This window comes from Pseudomyrmex gracilis, unplaced genomic scaffold (assembly GCF_002006095.1).
Source record: "Pseudomyrmex gracilis isolate BER0280 unplaced genomic scaffold, ASM200609v1 scaffold_107, whole genome shotgun sequence".
Lineage (NCBI taxonomy): Eukaryota > Metazoa > Arthropoda > Insecta > Hymenoptera > Formicidae > Pseudomyrmex > Pseudomyrmex gracilis.
Window position 1 is genome coordinate 233,381 of NW_018020691.1, and position 17,388 is coordinate 250,768.

Sequence of the window (17,388 nt, forward strand, 5' to 3'; positions counted from 1 at the left end):
GCCCTCCCCCTCGCCGCCGCCTGTCCACCCACAGACCCGCGAAACCGCTCGTTGCCGTACCACCGGAGCCCACCCTACGTACCCGACTCCCCCATTACCCGGCCGCCTCCAATCCTCCCTTTCTCTCGCCATCCCTCGTGCCTGCCGGCCCGACTCCTCTTCGCTTTGCGCGACTATGCTCTCTCGGTTCTCTTCTCTCTTCCGTCCCCGTTGCGGCCTCTCCGCCTCCCTTTTCTCCCCTTCCTCTACCTTGCCATACTGCCTCGCGACGCCCGGCGTCACCCCCTTCGGGTAACCAGCACACCCGAAAGCCGCGCGCGCTGTGTGGAATACGACAGGCAGCTCCACGATTATCTTTCGTCCGATCGTATGTCGCGCGTGTATGCGTGTGTATGCGAGAGGAGACGAGAAAAGGGACGCGAGCGCGCGCGCGCGAAACAGAGAAAAAGGATGATGCGTGCGAGAGGACGGCGATTTAGAAGGAATATAATGGAACGAAATAGAATGGAAATTGTCCCCGATGTTCTCGAGAAACACGACGGAAAAAAATAGAACAATTTTTTCGCGCTTCTTTATCTCATCGTACGTACAATGCTATATAATTCGCGAAGAGAAGAATCGCGCGCGAAGAAGGAAAGAACAATTAAGTCTGAGACATTGAAGCGAGATCTGTCTACTTCTGAAAACAGAGAAAACAAATCGGATCTTGTGATTTACAGATGATTTGAAATTTTGATGATAATTGTATTGCACGATTCGAGATTTCAATCATTTTTTTTTTTTATTTTTTATATACGTTTTATGTTCTTGTTGATCCCCGTGGGTTTCGACGATCACGAGGATCTGTTGTCGTTGTTCTCAACGATATATCCGAGGTACTTTGTACGTCGGACCCGTAGGATCCTTCACACGCTTCAGCGGGAGGAAGGCGATGCGACGCGATATCGAGGAGCGGTTTCCAGGAAGGAGAGCGCGCTCGTAGATCCCTCCGATATTCAGAGGAAAAAGGGATTGTGTGACTGTCTCTCTCTCTCTCTCTCACTCTTTTTCGCGCGCGCGCGAGCGCTCCGACCGCTTTGTGCCGAGAACGCCCTTCGGCTAGGGCGAGGTTCCTGTTTTGCAGTGATTTCTCGAATCGATCGCTTCCTTACATTCAGCGAGCGATTTCATGACGCGACGCGGCCTGAGATCTGACCTCAAACACCGATGTGTGAAAAAAAAAAAAAAATAAATATCGCTCGATCGAAATGAGGATTAAATTACGTTTGGTGGATAATTCAATTTTTATTGATTTAGTTTGTCGCGACTGGCATAAACATTTTCGGTAAAACATTTTCATTTGTTTCACCGGCTGTGTTGTAGTGTGGTGGTGTGTATTATTCAACAAAAATAACGCACTGCGTTTATTATTGCGCGTCACAGACATTGACAAAATAAATTTGCGAAGATGGCACACAAAATAAATTAAAAGTGTTTTCCTCGTTTAATGAGAATTCTGGCTGTATATGTACGTGTGTGTATATATATATATACAATATATACACACTTATTTGACAATTTACATAATATATGCAGATAACGTCTCACGAGCGTAATTTATACGCTCACGTGCGTACACCACTGAAATGTGTGTATCTTCAACGTTTATAACCACTCGCGCGAAACAAACATAAGTATTCGCGAGACGCTTTCGAGGCAAAAGCAGTTTGCATTTCGATTTGAAGCACGCACACACACACGCGCGCGCACACACGTGTAATTATATTTATTACGTAATTTAGTTTAGCGAAAAGTAGGTCAACGCGTATTTGAGTCTGATGCTTTTCCACACGTTTGTCAATGTGCGAAAGCACAAACAAACGCGAACGTGCACGGGCGATATACGTAGGTTTTTAACGTGGACGTTCACGCGCTCTACAGATAAACTCTCGTCGAACAATTTTATATCTGGAAATTAATTTTATGCAAACACATTGTATGTAAATACATTGCTGTTATCTTCGTTTTTCCTGTTCCTCGCGTAATATTAACTGTGCATTTTGTTCGGTAACGTATCGGTTCGTTTTACACGTTTGATTCGCGCGCGCGCGCGCGCGATGATGATGACGATGACTTACGCGCGCTATATAGTTACTTTTCGCGCCGTTCGAGCGCTACCGTGTCCGAGCCGAGAATTTCCGACGATCGGATTTCCGTTGCTTCTTTGTGTGTGCATATAAACGTGAAAAATAGTAATTCTACTCGGATCCTGCGCGCGTTCAGAGAACTTGATAACAAAATAACCGGTCAAAAGGGGAATTATTGCAAAGTGCGCTCTGTTTGCGAAATAAAGATCACTGATGTATACTCGACGATGAATAAACGAAACGGGGATACCGCATGTGTGACACATAATCGAACGATGCACAACGCACATCCGTGTGTGTTTTGTCCGCATGATTGCGTGCGATGCGCACCGTCATTGCGACTCAACTTAAATCGCAACGATTACGCTTCGCATCTTCCGGTTGTTGATTTTTTTTCTCTCTTTTCTTACAGGTGAACCCTCCCCGAGTGAACCAAGGATCACAACCGATCTCACCATCGATCTTGCTGCGTCACTGGATATGTCGCGATGGGGTTCGAGATAGAAAATAGGTAAGTAATCAAATCCCGTAAATCATTTGCATGAAACTGCGAAGGCGATTATGTTGTTTATATCGACTTATGCGAGAGAGTTTGCAAATTTGGGGACGATACCAATTGATACAATTTGGCGTCGCAAATTGATTCTAGTTTGTTTTTCGATGACGATTTAAACAGAAAAAAAATAGAGGGAAAAATAAAGCGCAATTTTTTTTTTTTTTTTTTTTTCATCGAATGATTGAAACGACGTAAATGAGTGCGAAACGGTATTACCATTGAGTTATTTCGTAAAACGCTCTGCCGCACGGAACATTAAATACACGGAAATGTGATACGCTTAAATTACGAGTGTTTGAAACGACGTGAATGATAAATAAAACGAAATTTACACGAACGCGCGTGTTTTTGTATCATCCGATTACTTTTATACGGATAGTTTTCCGCGCAAGCGGCGTTTGACCATTATAAAATCTTCGAACCGATTTTTTTTTCCTCCTCGGTGCGGTGGCGCAGAGTTGCGGAACAGAGGGGGCTTTTTATTATCCTCGTTCTTCTCTGTGTTTTATCCTGCGCGTGGCAGACCCGGGATTCCGGAATTTTGTGGATTTCGGGGGGGGGGGAGGGTTACGGCGGTTCACGTTATCGGTAGTGGCTTTCGAGCCGAACAGTGTATTCAATCGAATCGCAACTATACCTGTAGTTGCTATAGCGATGTTCTATTCCGATCTGCATGACGAAAGAGAGAGAGGGAGAGAGAGAGAGAAATTCGCGAATAACGAAAATTGATAGCATTCTTAGAGCGTTTGATATATACGGAAAAAAAATATCATCACGTAAAGAGAAGACCAGAGACAAATAATTCACTGGAAAATTGCTTCTTTACTGTTGGTTTGATTAGCAATAAAAGTTTGTCGTGATGTATTTTCGCGGTGTGAGATTAGTTTTCTTTTTTTTTGTTTTTGTTTTTTTATTTTTTGGTTTTAATTAATATAGGAATATTGTTTTGAAATTTGCGACGCGCAAATGGATTATCGAGCTGAGGTTCGTCTGAATCGCGAAAATTTCAAATCTTTCGGATTTACAATCAAGCAATATTCAGAAGAGCTCGCTTGTTATCGATACACAACGGTTTTCGGGCCGATAACGTGAATATTGGAGAGTACTGTGTGTGTAGTGTTTTCTATGGAACGAGTGGCATCCGGCGTGACGTAAAATTCACATCGCGATGGTACAAATTTCGTCTGACGCGGATGTCGAAAGTGCGATTTGTTCGACGTGCGCAACGCACATTTCGAAAAATAGTATTATATAGAACTTTAATTATACTGTAATTGCCTATTACCGGAAATCGCTTAGCACTTTATTAAAATAACTTGGCGTTATAAATTGAGTACTTCGCAGAGAGCGAGAGAGTACTTTATTATATTAATACAACGTAATTTTATTGCGCGGCTACGCAAATCGTTCGCGTCACATAAAGTTAAATAATTAGAAATGTGTGTCCAAATGATTTAAGGATTATTACTTGTAATTAATTTTTTTTATTAACTAAATACATTTCACGTTGCATGTGTGCGCATATTCGCGTGTGAAATTTTCGCGTTGCGCATTGCACGTTGTATCGATTTGAAAAAAAAAAAAAAAAAAAAAAAAAAAAAAAAAAAAAAAAAAAAAAAAAAGTTCTCGCTTAACCTACAAGTAAAGTTTTATATTTGGCACGTGGTGGACTGAAAAAAAAAAAATCGTAAAAAACCTGAAATATCTATCTACACAGTAAAGTTTTTCGTCGACAAATCTATCTCTGGAAAACTACGCGATGGCCGATAGGACATGTTTTCCACGTGGAGACCATCTCCAAACCGTGTTTCCGCGTATATTTCAACGCCTCGATACAACGTATATGATGCAATTTAGTTATTTTTGAAAATAACTAGCGTGTCAACGTGTAAACGATTTTTTTAAACCTTTGAACTTTTTCCGCTTATTTTTATCCGAAAGCGCGATCTAAAAAGCGATATCTTGAGATCTCGGTTCACGTTTTAACGATTCTCCACTCTCTGAAAACCTTATCTCGGTTACATTTTTAGACCAGAACTCGGCTATTCCTGAACGCTTATGTGGTATGACCGATGTACACGACGGATGTACCTATTCAAATATCTGGGATTAACGTTCTCTCATTATCTTATCATCGAGTGTTCGTGACATCGTTCTCAGATCTACTTTCGATTCGTGCAAAACGCGTTGTTGCTCAAATATACCAACGCGATTCGTCCAAGACAACGACAATATATAGGCGTGTCAAACTTCGGATCGAATAAATCGTCGACGACGATGACGTCAACGGACAATTCTGTCTCTTACCGCATACACGTAGATATACGTGTGGTCGCAGATTGCAACGCGCGCGCGCGTGCACGCAACGAGCACCTTGCTATGGGAACTCGTCGTCTCTCGGACGGAGTGAGTCAACCCGCCTCGGCGGTACGTTTCCTCGCGACGATGATCGAAACAACCCACGCGCGCTTTCTGCCTGCGCCCGGCGTAGTTTTCCTCGCCTCCGTCGTGCGTCAAATCGCGCATTACAAAACTCGCGCCGCGTTACGTAGGCCGATTGGTGGTGGTAAAATATCGCCGATACGCGCCAAGGTAGAGATACGCTCGTTATATTTCATCAGATGATGAATAAAGACGCGAAAGTTTCTCACGCGATGATCTCGCTCATTCTCGCGAGAATTTCTTCAATCTCGTGATGTGTGTGTGTGTATGTTTTTAAAACATCCCGAAACGCGCGCGCCGAGGAATTGTCGCGAAGAATAAAAAAAACGGCGCGAACCGTTTTCTCATTTCGCGAGACACGGCGTAGAAGAAAAGTTTGCGGAGGTAGAGAAAAATGCAGTTTTATACGAGTCACATATGTATGTATACTCTATTGTGTACCGCGTGGGAGAGAAAGGAGGAGGGAGGATTCTATCTTTAAGGATATAAGGGGATGCATTAAGTCAAACTTCCGCTTTTACGCGCGGTGTTACAAGTTCACGTGCGGGGCGGGTCTTCTTTATCGCGCTCGATCTTCGATCGCTTCTTTGCAAACGCGTACCTATTCCGTTGTTTCTTGCTTTTCGTGCGTGTTAAAGCAAATTTGCAGTAGCGAAAGTTTCAACAGGAGAAAGACAAATCTCTCTCTCTCTCTCTCACCTTGTGTACTTTCCGCATCGGTGTATTACAACGCGTCATGTAAATATTGATATACGAATGCGTCTCTCGATACAAGTGAGCGCTTATCTCGCAAAATCGATAGCTCTGTTCTTCCGACAGTTGCGCGAGTCAATATCGTCGATGACTACGGCGCGACGTTAATTTAAAAGAGAACACGGATCGGATTCTTTCTCCGTTACAAGAATCCGTGTCAATGCGCGCGCGAGAATGAATGTATCTCGATAATAAACGATGTACGCAATAATATAGGTGCACATGCGTACGCACACACGCGCGCGCGTTACGCTGGCGCTGGACAACGTTTGATTTACAGTACCGCGCGTTCTACATTGTTATTTATTCGACATCTATGCAAATTTTATTGTTCTTGCTCTTTGTTCGGTCAGCGCACTCGCTCGGAACTTCTCTCTGGATTCTCGCGCGCGGTTGAATGGATTTTTGAAATTCGCGCGTATATATCGTTACATTCCCCTCCGGTCGAACGGAACGCGTCATCGATCACTTGCGTGTTTTTGGGGAATATCCGCGCGAAATGAATCCGCGCGGCCGCGATTCGATGACTCACGAGAGATCTCGTACGTACGTCGCGACGACGTGTCGCAAGACTCAACGAGATATTTTACGAGAGAACACTCAGCGACGTGACATTTTACGGATTTTTCTCTGTCACGGATGTAATTAGTTAATCAATAATTGCAATGTAAAAAAAATACAAAAAAAAACGTATCTGCATTTCATGAGTCGACGGAAACGATACGTTCGAAGAAATACACTATATCGTAGCATTGCTTCAGGCAATTGTTTTTTTTTTTTTACAATATATAAATCTGAAACGTTAATGCGCGATTTATGCGTAACGCTGTGAACAAGCGCGATTCCGAAAAAAATATTGCCACGTGTCTTTCTTTCTCTCTCTCTCTCTCTCTTTATCACTCTCGACGTAATTAAATATCTTGTCGCACAGTTGGTGAGTTGAGCCGATTAAAACGGATGTCGTCTCGCGGAACGGAATAACGTTTCAAAACTGCGCGCTGCCGTCGCGAATTTCGCTGAAGCACACACGTGTCCGTTATATTGAAACGTACGGCAAGAGAATATTACGCGTCTTTGCGCGCGTTATACACGGTCATGTTGAAACACTTGACTTGAAGTTCACTTTCGCACTTAAATCGCACGTTAATCGAAAATTTAGTTTTTATTAGAGACGAACGGATATATAATTTGTGCGGTCGATTATCACGCGTCGATTGGCGCGTTACCCTCACATCGTCGATTCTCTCGTGTCCGTAGTTTGTAAACTTGCTACGCACACGTACGTATCTGTCGCGCAAAAATTATTCTTTTACGATCGGCAACGTTGGATATAAATTTATCGCGTTGTCTAATCGAGCGTTTCGTCGCGCGAAACGTTTCTCATGAATAAAGAAACTTTACAACACAACCGCGGGGGTTGAAATTATCCTCGTTGACGCGAAACTCTCTCCGTGACGTGCGACACAACGGCGTAACAGAAATTTGGACTGTAAAGGGTTAATTGCCGACACGACACGCGCGCGGCGCATTTACCACGTGTTACCGCGATGCATTCTCCAGCAACATCCGGCGTTAATCCTCTTCGCGCGTCTCGGAAGTGGGCAAGTGCTTCATAATAAACGGGAGAGGGAGGAAGGAACGAATTGAGTTCGAAGTTATACTCAATCGGGGAAGTAAGACGTCGCGGCGCGTCGTAACTTCGGCGGTTTTCTTGTTTCAAAACAGCGAAATTTTGAATATTACGTTTCGTTTAACATAGATATACCAGCATGCACCAGTCATTTTGGTACTGGTATAAGTGTCAATAACAAAAAATATATTTGTTACGAATATATATATAGTAACATTAAGTTCATAAAATGTATTCTCTACTTATAGCTACAAAAGTCATAACATCATTTCGGAAAGCAAACGTTACATGCAGTAGGAATTTTGAATTGAAATTGCACGACCAATCAAAATGACTGGTCTGGTAAATCTAGTGTTAAGCGGAAAAGGTAGACGCGACACACAAGTTTGAAGTGTGACAATAATTTTATTCAGAAAATAAAGAATTAGCACTTTTATTTTGCAATGTTTACACACACGTATTATGTTACTGTAAAGCAATGAGAAAAAAAGTTGTCTACGAAATACAAAATAAATGCGAGATAAATTGATTTGAAAGAGTATTTTGATGGCGCGGAGATAAAATCTCGGAAAACGATAAGTCCACAATTACGCTGTGTTAACAATATACTTAAAATGCACATAACAGAGCAGTTAGTTCCGCTCGATCGAACGTCGGACGCTGTGTGTTGGAATCGCTTAATCTCGCGTTCTCGGATTTACTTCGCCGATTTGCTCGAAATACTCGGAACCGCAAGCCTTGCTTGTTTCGCGCATCCAACACGCCGATAATATCGTTTATCTATTACGACATCGGTAACTCGATTTTATTTGAATATCGATCCCGCGCCTCGTATTGTCATTTTGTCCGAAAATATCGCTTGGCCAGACTTTAGCGGAATCGACGAAACGTTGATTGTGTACACAGGATTTGACGGGACTGAATTTCTTTCCTCAGACAAACAAGCGTAATCGTGCAACATTAAAGTAAAAACTATTCGTGTTTTTATTTTGGATTTACCGTACGTTTCGATGGTTAACGTTTCCTTTTCTGAACACGTCATTTCCGCCGAAAATTAGCTGCTTCACGCGACGTTAATTCTTTCCGATCCGTTTTAGACGAAACCGTTGTAAAAATTGCACGAGCCGACGTCGTCGTAGCGGAAATTTCAAATGCGGAAATCAAAACGCGTAAACGATCCAAAAAAAAAAAAAAAAAAAAAAAAAAAAAAACAATATAATATCACAGTAAAAGCATTTTGCAATGTTTATTCGCAATGTCGAAAACGATCGACAAGCGAGAAACGGTCGGTCGGTCGTTTTCGCTGCGGGAAATTGCACTCATCGAAATTATATACCGTTTTAATTCCGGCAACGAAATTCCGATTACACGTTCGCGCACTCGAAAGAGAGACTCTTCTCCCGGCGAGAACGGCAGACGCGTTCGTCTCCGGCGGAAATTATGCCGGGGCTCTCGGTTTCTTCTCTTAACGTTTCTCGGTGTAAACGAACGGCCGGAGGTATAACGCCGGGCTTTTGGTCTCTCCGCCGCCGTCCGTGGCGGAACACGCCCCCAGGAACTGCGTTTCTCGTGGGCGACGGCCTGAAATATCGAGCGCCTTGCCCACGTACACACGCGAAAACGATGGAACCCGGACGACGGTCGAGAAAGAGCGTTGCGCGGCGGCGAGAGGTACGGCGAGGAGGAAGAGGCGACCGAAGGCAGAAAGAGCGCGGCGAGGGAGAGGGAGATAGGAAGAGAGCGAGGAACAGATAGAAACGGGAAAGGTGGGAGAAATACCGGTGCGACGAGAGAGAAGGAAAGCGAAAAAGAGAGAGAGAGAGAGAGAGAGACAGATAAAAGCGTTAGGAGAAAGAACGATCGAGAGGTTTCGAGGGATAATTTTCTGCCTTCTCGGTCTCGCGCGGGTGCCGCGCGCGCGTAGACGAATTCTGAATTCGAGCTGAGCCGAGCGCGAGGTTTACACGTGGGTTTTTAAACGCGGCTTAAGGAAACACTGGCGCGCCACGCAGATCTATCCGTGTGTTTTTCCGCGGAGATGTTAATCTTTTAACCTTTCGCGAGAACGTCGCGTGAATTTCGATTACCAACTTTAAGCGTTTAATTAAAGAGCGCGCGCGCGCGCGCGCATGCGCTTACGCGACGGACACACGCGACGTTTGACAAACACATAGGTTAGGTAGATATGTTCGTTATCGCGTTTGATATGCTGCTCTTCGCGCTATTGTATGGGTACGACGCGCGCGTACGTGTAACTGCTTATAAGCGCGATTGATATTGCATTTTGTAATACGCGTTGCGCAACTCTTCCTGCATTTTTATCATCTATAACCATGTTCGCGAAACTCTCTTCGTATTTGAATCGCGATCAAGATATAAATTAAACACCGCACTTATGTTTCTCTCTCTCTCTCTCTCTCTCTCTCGCGATATACCGTGTTGCGTGTCGTGCATGCGTCGTGTGAGAACGTATACACCACAGAAGGATTAATTCTCTGCATTAAACAGCCTACGGCGGCGTCGCGCGAGATCCTGAATCCGCCAGTCTTCGAATATATACGTGGGCTTTATAACCTTCCAGCGCGACGTTGACGTATACTTCGCGACAGTTCCGACACATTTACTTCACTACGTTATCGTGCGGTGTCGAGAACGTGCACACGCGCGCGCGCGCGCGAGATTCTACGTCGAATGCAAACTACATCTATAACACGCGAGCGGATTTTACGCGCTGACAGTCATCGGACAGTACGCGGACAAAACTCTGAGAATTCGGTGTTAATTAACATACACACACGTGCGCGCTTCGCACATTCCAGCATTTGAATATGTTCAAACACTTTCGTGAATTAAAAACAAAAAAAATGTTTATACAAAGATATATCGCATTTATTCAAAATCACACACACACACACACAAATACAAGTGGTTCCGATATTATTTTCCCAGAAATCTCTCAGATTCGGTCAATATTAGCTTTGTATTGTACGACGTGTATTCTCGGGCTGCCAAGAGTATCAATATAAGAGCTCGTCTCTTTTTTTCCTTCTCTCGTTTTTTCCTCTTTTTTTTTTTTTTTGTTCGTTCTCTTGTTCGTCGCGAGAACAGTTTTTAAACCGTAATTCGGCGGGATGCGCAGAATGCAAAGAACACACCACAGCGGTTCTCTGCGGCCGAGAGTCACGAGAGGAGAAGGAGAAGCAAGGAAGCGGTAGAGAGGAGAGAAGAGGAGGAGGAAGAGGATATACGTGAAGCGAGAGAGAAAGAGAGAAGATACGATTCTTTTGAGTCTCGGCCAAGTTTTGTGGCCTGCCGGCCGACTCGTGGAATCCAGTTGCAGGCGATTTCTCGTCTCTCTGCGTCTTTTAATGTATGACGGTGCGTGTCAGCGGTAACGTGTGCGTGTGTCCGCGCGCGCGCGCGCACAGATGGAAGCGGAGCGACGTAAAGAGGAAGGAATGAGAAATCGTTCGCGCATTTATTACGTGCTTGTCGTCCGTTCTGCTCTCGTCTTACCCGTTCGCGAAAACGTTTTATTAGACGTTGCAGCGCGCCGAGATCAAGATACACAGGTGTGACGCGCTTCGAACATCATTCGTTTTCATGAAATATTTTATATATAATAGATACACGACGCGTGCGCGCGCGCGCTCGCGATATAAAAACGTGCACGTCATCATCTTTTTTCACTTCCATATTCGTTCTTTTTAAATTTCACGAATAAACATTTTTCACGACATGTCCACGCGCGCGCGCGGACTCTTTCGCGTCGGTTTTATGTGTTTTTTGATCGTAAGCATATATATCGGAATGCGCGCAGCGAACGCAACGTAGAAATTCGCCGTGGCTTCGTTATTTCAAATTGGAGAGCGCGCAAAGTGACGCAGTGCCGGCCGACGCGGACATAGATATGTTATTCTTGCAATGCGCGTTTTCCGACATATCGACTGCTGCAGTGGACGCCGCGTCGCGATCACGTGCGCGAGTTATACGGGGTGGACTAATTGAAAAACGCTCCCGATAACGGAGTGACGAATTTCGAGTAGATGAAAAACAAAAATTGAATACAACATATTAGAAATAACGCGTGTATTTAAAAACCAAAAAAAAGAAAAAAATAGCGCGTATAGGCATGTGTGTTGTATTTTGTTTTTTTTTTTTGACAAATTAATTCAATATTTCCGTAAAATCTTTCAACTCTTTAGTTTTTTAAGAACGCAAACAAAAGAACGCAACGATATTTGACGGTGAAAATCACAAAGTTGAATTCCCGACGTAGAATTCGAATTCGAAATACGCCAAAGAATTCGTTCGATAAAATACTTTTGGATACTCTTGTGTATCGAGTGAACGGGGGTCGGAAATATTTGACGCTTTGGGTGCCTCGAATATTCGAATAATCATTGGTAGCGGATGCGAGCACATAGCGCGAATTCTACGAATGGCAGACACACGCGAGAAATCTGGCGTCGATTTCGAAAAATCGTTTACCACTCGCTTTCGAAGTGTTACATTATTAACAAAAAAAAAAAAAGAGAAAAATAAATAGATTTGATCTTTTCTATCGCAAACGGTGGTTCTTTGGAATTATAAACGACACTTTGCATGATTGAGGAATTGGGAGTCCGCACAATCTTTCGCGCGGAATCGTTGAATATTAATATCGACATCTTGTAAAGTGGGTCGTTGAAAATCGAAATAGTGCTCCTCGGCTGTGTCACGCTTGATATTCCGCCAAAGAAGGTTTAACGCTCGTCGTTTCTGATCGCCGCGTATCTCGTTCTCTCGCGATAAGTGATTAAGGAACTTCTCTTCTAGACGGTTTGTGGTGAAATAAAAGTTATTACTATAATCACGTCCAGATCTTCCTCACGAACTCTTTTCCCCCCCCCGTAACGACGACAACGATAATTATAACCGACCAAGTATGTTCTCTCTTAAAAAACTTGTTCAATGTTCCAGATTATACTTAAGATTTCGTTCGCCAGAAGTTTCTCAAAAAAAAAGATTAAGTCACGGAAAATGTAAAGAGCGAGGAAATTTCGAGGGAGTTCACAGTGACGTTCTAGTTCTTAGGAACGTTCTAAATGTAATAGAAATTGTCTCAAATGAGAGAGACTCTCTCTGCGTCGCGTTTTCTCTAATGAAAATTTCATACTATATTTTCTTTCGATATTAAATAGAGTGAGAAAATCGTGTTCCACGTAAAAGATATAGCATATCAGTTACTCAAACGGTAACGTTACGTACGTCTGCTACATTTTTATTTCTTATAAACATGTCGTCGGTACTTTGTTATTCTCTTCCTTCGGCGAAAAATTCTCTCCGCTGTCATTATCCGCCGCGAAAGTTCGCGAAAACTCGTCGCGACCAGGTTGCCCTGGAAAAGCGACACTTAATTTTAGTCCGATCGCGCCTGCAATTGGAATTTAAATTGGGGTTGTGCAACGAGGAGAAAGAGAAAGAGAGAGAGAGAGAGAGAGAGAGAGAGGTGACCCGCGTTCTCGCGAACTGTACGTCGCTGCTGTCGCGCTCGTTACGAAACTTCGTTACCACCGAGGTATTTTCAACCCCCGAAGATCCCGGTTTTGCCCCCCCCCTCCCCCGCCCCTCCGGGCGAATCCATTAAAGATAAAAGCTTCTCTCGTTTACATCTGCCGCCGTCATCCCGGTTTGCCTCGTGTGTCCTCGCGTTACGATTCCCTCGGAAGAGAGCAGCTGCTTAGCGCGAGCGACCGCGACGCTACTCGCGACAACCCGCAGTCGGATGCAACTGTCGTCCGTTGAGTCGCGTTGCGACGGCGATATTTTATCGCCTTTTGTATCGCTTTCTCTCTCTCTCTCTCTCTCTCTCTCTCTCTCTCTCTCTCTCTCCNCCNCCTCTCTCTCTCTCTCTCTCTCTCTCCCCCCCTCTATCCCGTTACTATTTCAGTTGAACGCAATAAAAATATAAAATAAATGGATAAATTATAATATTCATCTATTGGGTTTTTATTATTTTAATGTACGTTAAGAGGTTTTTTTTATTCAAACCGTTCGTACAAATCAAATAAAGTTTCTAAATTTGACGTTTGGCGTTATTAAGGATGATAATTTATTGTCCAGAACGTTCTATTCTTGAAATTTGCTGAAAATTGACCGATAGGATGTGTCTTGTCCGGTTTTATTAAGTTTGTCGATAGAAATAGCGTATTTAGAGCAAAGCAAATTTGTTGCTCGGTCGTGTTACGTGATACGAGAGATCAAGAAGTATTTATGAACGGTAACGCGAGGAAAAATAGGAACAACGAAAGATAAAACAAACCTCGCATTGATAAAAACCTCTTTGTCAAGTGTCGTCAAGTATCTATATATATTCTATATCGTGTGACGATTGAAATTATTCACAGCGTTTGAAAGGACGCAATTTATATAAATTGTAGACTTTTGCACGGGATTGTATTTTTACACATCGTCATGTGATAGATTTTTTAAGAGTCGCGGACATAACATTTGTGTGTTTACCTGTGATCTCTCTGTCACGGATTTTAAGTCGCAGATTTAATTTTAACACATTTGTGTGAGAACATTATCACGAGATTTCACAAATGTAGTAGATAGATAATCGCTGTAGCAGATAGAGAATCGCGCTTTTATTCTCGACGGAGTCGATCGACTCCGAGAAACCAATCAACGAGTTCTCGATTTATAGAGACATCCGCAGCTGGATTATTAAGATAATTCTTCTGGGAAACACGTCGCATGTATACGTGAAAATTTTGCGTTTTGTATTACCGGTAATACCGACACGCGTATAAATAAATGCGTGTGCTTATGTACAGCAGCACATACGAGATACGTGCGTACACACATATGCGCGCGCGGCACACCGGGAAAGTCCGCGTACGACCGCGTGTCGGGTTCTCATGCCACGTGGTGGTAACTATGTCCGGTTTCCATGACGTGATGCAACGCGTTGTATACGTTGATACCTCTCTTTCGAGCGCGCGTTGCATTTAATCTCGCGTCAATCCTACGTCTTTTATACGCGGTGTCTAAAACATCGCCGTTGGATATTCGAATAAACAAATATACGAAAGCTCAGCTAAGAGTAACGCTAAATGTCATATTTAGATTACATCTGCGCCCAGTTATCCGCTAGTGCGCTACAATTCATCTTTGTTTTTGCAAAACGGATTTAAAAAAACAATAAGTGACTTTGTTTACAGTTTTATTTTTTTTTTAAACGAGCAAACGCGATTTAACATCTTTTCTTACGTTGTTCGGAAGGTTGCTTACGCAAGTAAGTAAGAAATCTCGGTCGCGATTCGCGATTGATTCCAGTTATTATACGCTCGGATCGAGTCGCGTGATGTGCAAAAGTTCGCACGCGAAGCGGGAAGCGAGCGAGATCGTTCTTCATCTATACCGGTAGGAGCGAGGTAGCAACATCTGTGACGAGCATAACTAATCCACTTTCATAATTCATCGCCGTCCGGTCTGTTTACCTCTCTCGTCCGAATATCGCGTATCCACTCGAAAATGCGCTCTGCCGCTCGCAAATGCACGCGAAGCGTTCCGGCATTAATAAATTCTCATGTTTTTTTCCGGTGCGAATTCGCGAACGATTTCGTTGTGTGTCGCGCTGTGAATTTTTCCATTCCTGAGAACAAATATATCGTCACGCGATCACGAATTGAAGTTTGATTTATCGAACGAGAGAAGTAAGATTTTTCATGTACACGAAAAAAAAAAGATCGATATTAAATAATTACAAAGTGAAGACACACACACGTTCGAAAATAATAACTTTGCATCTTGCATAAATTGTACGTTTTACGTTCAACCGCGTATAGAACGCGTGGCGAGGGGTCCACGTGCGAATATTTCGACGATGATACGTTGACGCGACGATATATGCATATCGGATGCGGTTGAGCGCGCGCGCGCGCCTGGTCGATATGTTGAGGCCAGATACGAGGGGAGGTTTTTGATGCAATAGGAGAGATGTGTACGAGAAATTTGGAATTCGCTCGATGTAATAATCGAGAAGAGAGCCGCGTGTGCGTGATATCCCGCATGTACGCGGTTTCATTATCCGGATTGGACAAGCGAGACGGCCGGCGTCGGCGTCAGCGTCGGCGCTCGTGAATTCGAGTATCCAGGTTAATTCCGAGTTTCCGTGACGCGGGTGCGTTTCAGAAGAATTATGCATACGTACGACACTCGTAATAGATATCGCGTGCGCGCGCGGGATTATTTCTGTGTGCACCACCGCCGCTGGGAGTTCGCGAGCGTCGCGAGATCCAACTATTGCGTCACGCGCGTGTGCAAAATCTGTATTTTTTTTTTTTTTTTTTTTTTTCTGAAAAGACTGCTGAAGGTAATTTTTCCTTTGAAACAGAACGAGCTCATTATGATCATTTCGGAATTAATTCCGGAGCACTCTTCTCGCAATTTTACTCGTGAATCGTGTGAAAAACTGAAATCTCACATCTCGCGGAGAAAGTGTTTGTGTATGTGTGTGTGTGTATACATATATATACAGCGATCGCGGAGAGAGACAATCACCCGCCAAGTTTGAAAAGTAAGTTGAAGCGAGCGAAAGTGAGTCAGTGATTGAGTTTTTAACTTTTTAACGCCTGTGTACACTTCAAAAATTCTGTTGCGGGGAACATTTATATAAAAGTTCGTAGTAAATATTTTTTTTCCTCGTGTTACGTTAATAGCGTTTTAAAGCTTTTTAGTTTACATTGATAAATTGTTGATTGAAAAAAAAAAAAATGTATATTACGTACACAATCGTTCGTTCGAATTATAATATATTTACGCGCGTGTTCGCATATTGATACACATATTTATTGACGTATGTAATTCATCGTATGTGCAATAGTTTTATTGCAAATTTACCGAATGTTGAGTATCGCTCAATTTATCGTCGCGTTTCATCTCTCGCGCAGCGTCGGGAATAATGTGTCTTCGTTACTCGCTTATGTGTACGCTATTATTTAGATTTTTGCGTCTTGTTATGTAAATGTGCGCGCTAGTGAACACAAAGTGAAATAGGTTCCCGTGCTTGGCGTTACGCGTACAGAGCGCGTCCGGTTTTATCCTCGTAGCAGCGACGGTTAGTGCAAATCGACGCGACTCGCGATCAAGATCGTGTTTCCGTGACGCGAGACATTTCAGAGGAATTACATATCAGCGCGCTCATTAAAGCGGACGTCACTGAATTGAGCGATTTTTCCTGCGCTCGATTCCTCTGCTAGTGCTATAGCAATAGTGTAAAATCGTGCTTGTAAACTATTAATATCTGCGTAAGAGATCACAGTTGAGAAGATCGATTTGTTATCGCGAAAACTTTGAGTAAACAATGAAATACACGACACGTTATTTTTGTTTGTAATAACGAGAATGCTTTTGGCATTAAAAAAAAAAAAGAATAAACTGGCTACGTCGATTTATGTTTTGCAGCAACGGCGCGTTAAATCGCTCTGTTAACCGCGCATAATCGATCGGTAGGATCGATTACCACGTTCTCCGACACAATTTCGTTATCTCGGTCAGATCGTCGGTGACAGGAGGATAATGAACTTACAGCGGTTGTCAAACTATCCAATATATAGCGATCGCATTCACGAGTATCAAAACGTTTTGTGCACGCATCAGTGTCTTGCGCAAAGTAGATCAAGTTCAGCAAGTTGCGCACCCACGTGAAGTTGGCCCCCCAACATTAAAAAAAACAAACTTTTTTTATGTCAATCGTTTGCACATTGTTTGCACAGTTTGGCACACTTCGATTTTTCGTTTGCACANCGCTCAATCTAAAGTTATATTTAAAAAAAGTTTGGGGGGGCCAATTTCACGATAGCCTCCCAACTTTGTCCAAATTTGTTTTGAAA

The 17,388-nt window shown here is 43.3% G+C and overlaps 1 long non-coding RNA gene across 1 annotated transcript in view; it reads left to right on the top strand.

The window, feature by feature from the left end:
* Window positions 1-17,388, top strand: part of LOC109856103 — a 107,444-nt gene that overhangs the window by 44,731 nt on the left and 45,325 nt on the right. Inside the window, exon 2 of the long non-coding RNA XR_002250350.1 lies at window positions 2,539-2,637. This is a non-coding gene — a long non-coding RNA (uncharacterized LOC109856103). The remainder of the gene's footprint in view (window positions 1-2,538; window positions 2,638-17,388) is intronic.